This window comes from Leptonychotes weddellii, chromosome 9, assembly GCF_054177405.1.
Source record: "Leptonychotes weddellii isolate Sample4059 chromosome 9, ASM5417740v2, whole genome shotgun sequence".
Classification (NCBI taxonomy): Eukaryota; Metazoa; Chordata; class Mammalia; order Carnivora; family Phocidae; genus Leptonychotes; species Leptonychotes weddellii.
In genome coordinates, this window is record NC_138377.1 from 42372098 (window position 1) to 42378550 (window position 6453).

The 6453-nt window shown below is 42.7% G+C and overlaps 1 protein-coding gene across 2 annotated transcripts in view; it reads right to left on the minus strand.

Moving 5' to 3' along the window:
• The window catches only part of LOC115936741 (guanine nucleotide-binding protein G(I)/G(S)/G(O) subunit gamma-2), a 95221-nt gene extending 90025 nt beyond the window's left edge, over positions 1-5196 (minus strand). The window contains exon 1 of one of the 2 annotated variants that reach the window (XM_081830520.1): positions 5011-5196. The gene's annotated coding sequence lies outside the window, so the exon portion shown is untranslated. The remainder of the gene's footprint in view (positions 1-5010) is intronic. The other variant, XM_081830519.1, reaches the window with a different exon arrangement.
• Between the last annotated feature and the right edge of the window lie 1257 nt (positions 5197-6453).

The window sequence follows — 6453 nt, forward strand, 5'->3', positions numbered from 1 at the left end:
TGGTACCATTTCTAAGAAACATGTTATTGCTAGAGTTGAAGATTGAGCTCCCTCTTTTTAATATTTAATGAAGTCTTCTAGAGATTGTCTGAACAATGACTCCCATTAAATACAACTTAGTTTCTTTAACATAAGAATTTGGGGGAACATATATACATCTCTAATGCTCTTACCTGGAAATCTGAATCTCAAATTCCACTGTGGCATCATTACATTTAAACAAATTTGAACACAGAAACTGCGTACTTACATAGGATATTAAATTTAAACATTATAGTCTTCTTTTTAAAGAAAATAATTTAGTCTTACAATTTTAAAAGTGACAAAGTGTAAACACTTTCTCTGCCCATTTGCCCTAATATGGAGGGAGGTGAAATGGAGATTGAATTGGGGTAAGGTATTAATCATCTGTGCAACTCTAGAAAAGTAACTTAAATTCTGGGCCTCTTCCATTATCCATCATGGAGAGTTTGATACATGCCAAGCTCATCTCCGGGTCATTTTCAGTTGTACCATTCTATGAGGTCACAGGCCAGGGACTAGGTCTTAACACAGCTCTGTAATTCCCTTCTCCACCTGGATCTAGTAAAGCCAGTCATGGATCCTCCCAGTAATTGTAGAATAAACAGATTTGCAAATTAAACAAAGTGGGGTTCATTATTCAACCAACCAACACACACAAATAATGCGTTACAAGAATTTCACATACGATCATTCAGCAGCTCTTCAAATTATTCAAGGTCAACCTCCATACCCACACCATAAATCTCAGATATCATTGCTCTTAACAGAGTCCTCCATCTTCCTGCCCAACTCCCCTCAGCCTTGGCCACACACTGCCTCACCAGTTTCAGAATCTGGGGTGAAATGTGTAGTAGGAAATGAAACCCAGAAGTATTCTCTATTTTCAAAAGTGAAATTCAGATTAGAATCACATTTCGTTAGTAGAAACCTCTCTCAGAAATCTATTGTTAACTACTATAGCCCCTTCTCCATAGGTTAATCCTGTCCATTATAAAGAGCTGGAAAATAATTTAGTATTTTAGATGCTCTTCCCTTTTTCTGACCCTGCCAACTATTGGGCATTCTTTCTCATCCAGCTAATGAGAGGAAACTAGAAAGACGTGGAAACAACAGTCCCCTAGTGCCTCCTTTGTAGTAGCCTGGTCCACATGCGACCAGCAGGGTCACAAGTGTGACTGTCTACAGTAAGAGTTTGGATTTCACGATCAGGTTCTTGATAATCACCAATTATCAGGAGCTATGCAGATTTTCTTACTTTCTCCTTTTGATTTTAGAAGTTACTTCTGAGAGAAGTATTTTACTTGGGCAGGGATAATACCGGTATACGCAGGAGATTAAATACAAATATTATAATCAGGATCTTTAGGACACATTATGTTAGGAGATCTCACCATTTAAAAATGTCTCCTTGAAAACAATCCAATTAAAAAATGAGCAAAGGATTTGAGCAAACATTTCTCTAAAGAAGATATACAAATGACCAATAGACCCATGAAAAGATGTTCAACATCACTAATGCTTAGGGAAATGCAAACGCAAATACAAAGAAATACCAATTCATACCCAATAATATGGCTACTATCAAGAGCAAACAAACAAAAATCCCTAAGAAATAACAAGTGTTGGTGAGGATGAGGAGAAATTGGAACTCCAGTGCACTGCTATGGGATTGTAAAATGGTACAGCTACTGTGGAAAACAGTATGGTCATTTCCCAAAAAATTAAATAGAATTACAATTTGATCGGGCAATTCAATTCTGGGTACCCAAAAAGAGTGAAGGCAGGGACTCAAACAGATAATTGTACATCCATGATCATAGCAGCATTATTTATAATAACTAAAATGTGCAAGCAACCCCAGTGTCCAACAGATGAATGAATAAATTGTGGTATATACACACAATGGAATATTATCCAGCCTAAAAAAAGAAGGAAATCCTGACACCTGCTACAACATGGATGAACTCTGAAGACATTATGGTAAGTGAACAAAGCCAGGCCCAGAAAGACAGATACTGTAGGATTCCACGTGTATGAGGTACCTAGAGTCGTCACACTCAGAGACAGAAAGTAGAATGGGGGTTGCTAGGGGAGGGGAGGAGGAAATGGGGAGTTATTGTTTTGTGGGAATAGTTCCAGTTTGAGAAAATGAAAAAGATCTGCAGATGGATAAGTAGTAATGGTTATACAACAGTGTCAATATACTTCATGCCACAGAAGATTTAAAAATAGTTAAAATGGGAAATTTTATGTTATACATATTTTACTCCAATTAAAAAAACCAATCTCCTGGAACCTTGGAGGTAGTTGCAAAGGTGGAGAATATGCTAACTTTTCCTTATGCCCCCAGGGAAGGAAAACGGACATCTGAGTACCTACTACAGACCAGGCACTCACAGTCACACACAAAAGCAAAACCAAAACACACACACACACACACACACACAAAAAAAACAAACCTTGATTATGTACTATTAACTCCTCTTTACAACGAAGAAACTAAGGTTTATACGTTAACGTACCGGGGCAAAGAGTAAAAACCAGAGGTAGGATTCAAAGACAGATCTGCCTGACTCTCGAAGCCCACGTTCTTTTCACTCCACAGTGTTCTTTTATTCTACCCACAGTTGTCTTTTTGAACTGGCTTTCTGCTTTGACGATACAGCTTTTATACTTAAAAGTTAGACCTGCCTTCTGAAGTGGGCTAAACAAGTCAGTCAGCCTAATACATTCACTATGTGCCCACCATATGAGGCCCAGGGCTGGCCACGAAATAATGGAGTCATGTTTCCACTCAGCCATTGGCCATATGGCAGAAAAAAAACATACGATTAAAATTTCAGTGTAGGTCGACTCCCTCAAAAGCCCCTGAATACTCTGGGCAAAAACATTAGGTCTTTCAATATTCCATATGGCCAGAACAAGTGGAGTCTCATTTTATAGCACTGGAGCTTTTTTATCTTTTCCTAAACCTTCTACCATCACAGTTACTGATCAGCTGTTACTCACTAATGTTGTGCTTCAAGATGGAATTGAACAATTAAGGAAATGTTTTGGGCAGTGCAGAAAATAAGCAGCTCTCAGCTGTTTTGTGAAAGAGAACAGGGGGCCCTCGACTCTCCTGCGCCTAAGGGCCAAGGTTTTATTTTCTTACTTGTTTGTGAAACACACAGGGAAGAATAACGCAGATTGTCTACACATCCCCAAACAAAGCAGGGTGTTGGCACGATCTAGTGAATCCACAGCCTGTAGATGAGTAAGTACCAAGGGGTGAGCCCCATCCTCATACAGCCCAGATTCCCAACTTTCTACTTCATTTAATGACCCGCAGCTTGATCATGGAACTCCGATTAGGGACATTCTAGATCCAAGATCTACCCTCCATCTCCTCTGTGGAAGGTTATCTTTACATATTTTTTACTTTAGGAGGGAAATGGGAAGTGCAACTGTGAAATACATGGAATGACTTATCTTGCCTACAGGTTTGATTAAATTCAATGAGTCCACCGGGAAACTCCATGGTTTCAACACCAGCAATATTTTGCCCCTTAGACACAGTACAAGTTTAATTTAATAAGTAACCTCAGAAAAGTAGACATTTTTTTCTTTAGTACCTAAAGATTCTTATCTCTGAAAATGTACGGCTACACCACAAATTTTGAGACGCCAAATCAATTTCAGAAAGATGGCATTAAAAAAAACAGACCTGACAGCTCTTCATAACTGAGAATGGTGATAAAGTAGGAAGCATATACATTCTCAATGGCATATTTAGTGTTTAAAAACCTATGTTTTAAGAATTTGAGTGTCTAAATATGACCTTTTTACTATTTTTACTCCACTATAAGCAATTCTTTCTTTCCTTTGAAAATTTATCTTTCATTCTAAAAACTCAAGAAAAAACCTTTTATCAATGACCATTTATTGCTCACCCACACTTTCCGTTGGAGACAAAGCTCAATTTCTTAAATCATGCTTCACTAGGGTCTTAAACTCTTTCTCCTACATATCCTGCCAAAGAAATCTCACAATGTCATTTTCAGTCTGTTGGACCTATTTATTGGACTTTTACATATCATTCATAAATTTGAACAAGTCATGGTCATGGACTCTCATTAACAGGATCCATTGCTCAAGATAATCAAAGAACAAAAATCGCATTCTGATTTTACTATCTGGCTCTGGTTACGGGGGTATACAGGTAAGGAAATAACCCAGCTCCACTTTCACATTTTGTCCCTCACTGAGGTTAATATGCATCTTGACCTACAGATGAATAAAATCCGTATAAACATCAAATCGATACATATCTGATTCTGGACAAGTTAAACCCGCCACGCTCCTTTGAGAAAGGATGCAACTTTAGAAGGAGACCCACCCGCAAATGGTAGCTGTTTCTGAGGCTACAGCGGCACAGAGCAGAGGGAGGAAGACACCTTTCTTTAAACGGTAAATACTGCCCCTCACATACGCAATTCCAGTCTTTGTTGGCAAATTCTGAGTACAAAAGGATTTAACCAAAAAAAAAAAGAAGAAAGAAAAAGCTCAATCACAGTCATTATACTGCAAAACAGAAGACACCTCAGTGAAATATGTAAGAAGACAATGCAACCAACATTTTCCGCCACTTACACCCTTAAAATGAGGGGACTGCAACGATCAGATGATGAGCCCACAGCTTCAGAGCCCCAGTTGATTTCAACTGATGCCTGCTCTTCTTCCAAGAGAACTATGCAAACGGCTCCTTGCATGTAGCATGCTTTCCTGACGAATGACCAAAGCTAGGCGCTAATGATGATTTTTTTTCAGGCAAACATGCCACAAATTTAGTCATTCTCCAAAGCCCTTCTAAAAGAACCCATCCTAATCCTTTCCCCCAATCCTGAAGCAAAGTCCCTCTCTTCCCTTAGCAATCTGCCCTGAAAACCGCAGGCGGTGGTCATTTTCTTACTGAAAAAGGAACAAGCTGAAAAGCGTCCCCTTTACCTTGGCGCCCGCGGCGGGTCAGAGACTGGCTGGTGTCCTGTGTGGGAGCCGAAGTGTGCAGGCGAGCCCCAGCGCAGCCCGCCCAGCTCAGCCCGCCCAGCCCGCGCAGCCCGCCCAGCGCAGCCCGCCCAGCCCCGCGCAGCGCAGCGCAGCGCAGCCCAGCCCAGCCCAGCAGTAGTAGGAGCTGCCACGGAGCGCCGCCGCTGTGCGCTGTGCGTGTGTAGCAGCGGCGCCTGCAGCCCAGGGACTGGTCCCCACCCAGCTTTGTCTTCAGTCATCGTGCTTTCTACAGGAAGCAGCGCATCTCCCACTTCCTCCTCTTCTTGGTAGCTCTTAGCCGCTTTCTTCTCTCCCTCTCGTTCAAGCTGGCGCTTTCGCCTCCTCCTGCGCTGCTCGCATGTAGTGTGCCCAGAATCCCTCTCCCCCTTTGTTCCATGTCCCTCTGGTGCCTCTGTTCCTTCCTTCCCCTTCTCATGCCCTCACCTCCACGACAGCTTCCAGCGACTGCCTCTCCGGCCCCCCTTCCCCACGCGCAGGCTGCTTCTTAGCCTGCACTGGCCAGTTGTTGTTGACGGTGCTGCTGCTGGTGGTTTTGGGGGGTCCACAGCCCCTGGCCAGTTTCGGGTCCTGAAATCCAGCACCAGCTTCAATGGCTGCTCCTGATTTACTGTAGTCCCTTCCAAGGCAGCTAGCTGGGAGCCTGCAGCTTGCAGCTTCTTGCTGCACCATTTTGCTCTGTGGCCAACATTCCAGCAGCTTCATTTCTCCAAGGTCCCACTACCACTGAGATCTTACTTAACCCCCATGCTCAGGAAGGAATGGCCCTGATTAAGTATCCTTGTGGGGCTCGGGAGCCAAACCAAGTCCTCCACTGCTACCTGTAGCCTAGCAGTGAAGACATATTCCCAAAAGATTCTCCGGGGGTGTGAAGGAATGGTGTGTACTGCCAGCCTAGAAATAGATCTCTGCTCCTGCCCCCCACTCCCCCCCCACACACACTCACACTGGTAGGGCTCTACGGACCCTCACGATCCTCTAGTCCTTTCCCCTCACTTTAGGACGTATTGTAATGTTATGGGTAAGGGAGTCTGTCTACCAGGATTGGAATCCAAGCTGTCATTACTGACCATATGCACTTGGGTAAACTATTTAACTTCTGTGGTCCTTGACTTCCTCATCTGCAAAATGGAGAGGATTACAGTCCCATCCCACAGCAGAATGTGAGGATTAAATGAGATGTACACAAAATGCTAATAGTACCTGGGATTTAAGAAGTGTTCAGTACGTATTAGCTCCTATTATTCTTAGAGGATGTGGAAGCTCAGAGACAGCAAGTGACTTCGATAGTCAGCAGTCACACCAGGACCTGTCCTTGGTTTCTGGATTCCCCGCAGTTAGTATATTCACCACTAAACCCCCATGCTCTTGGTGACAATTTATTCA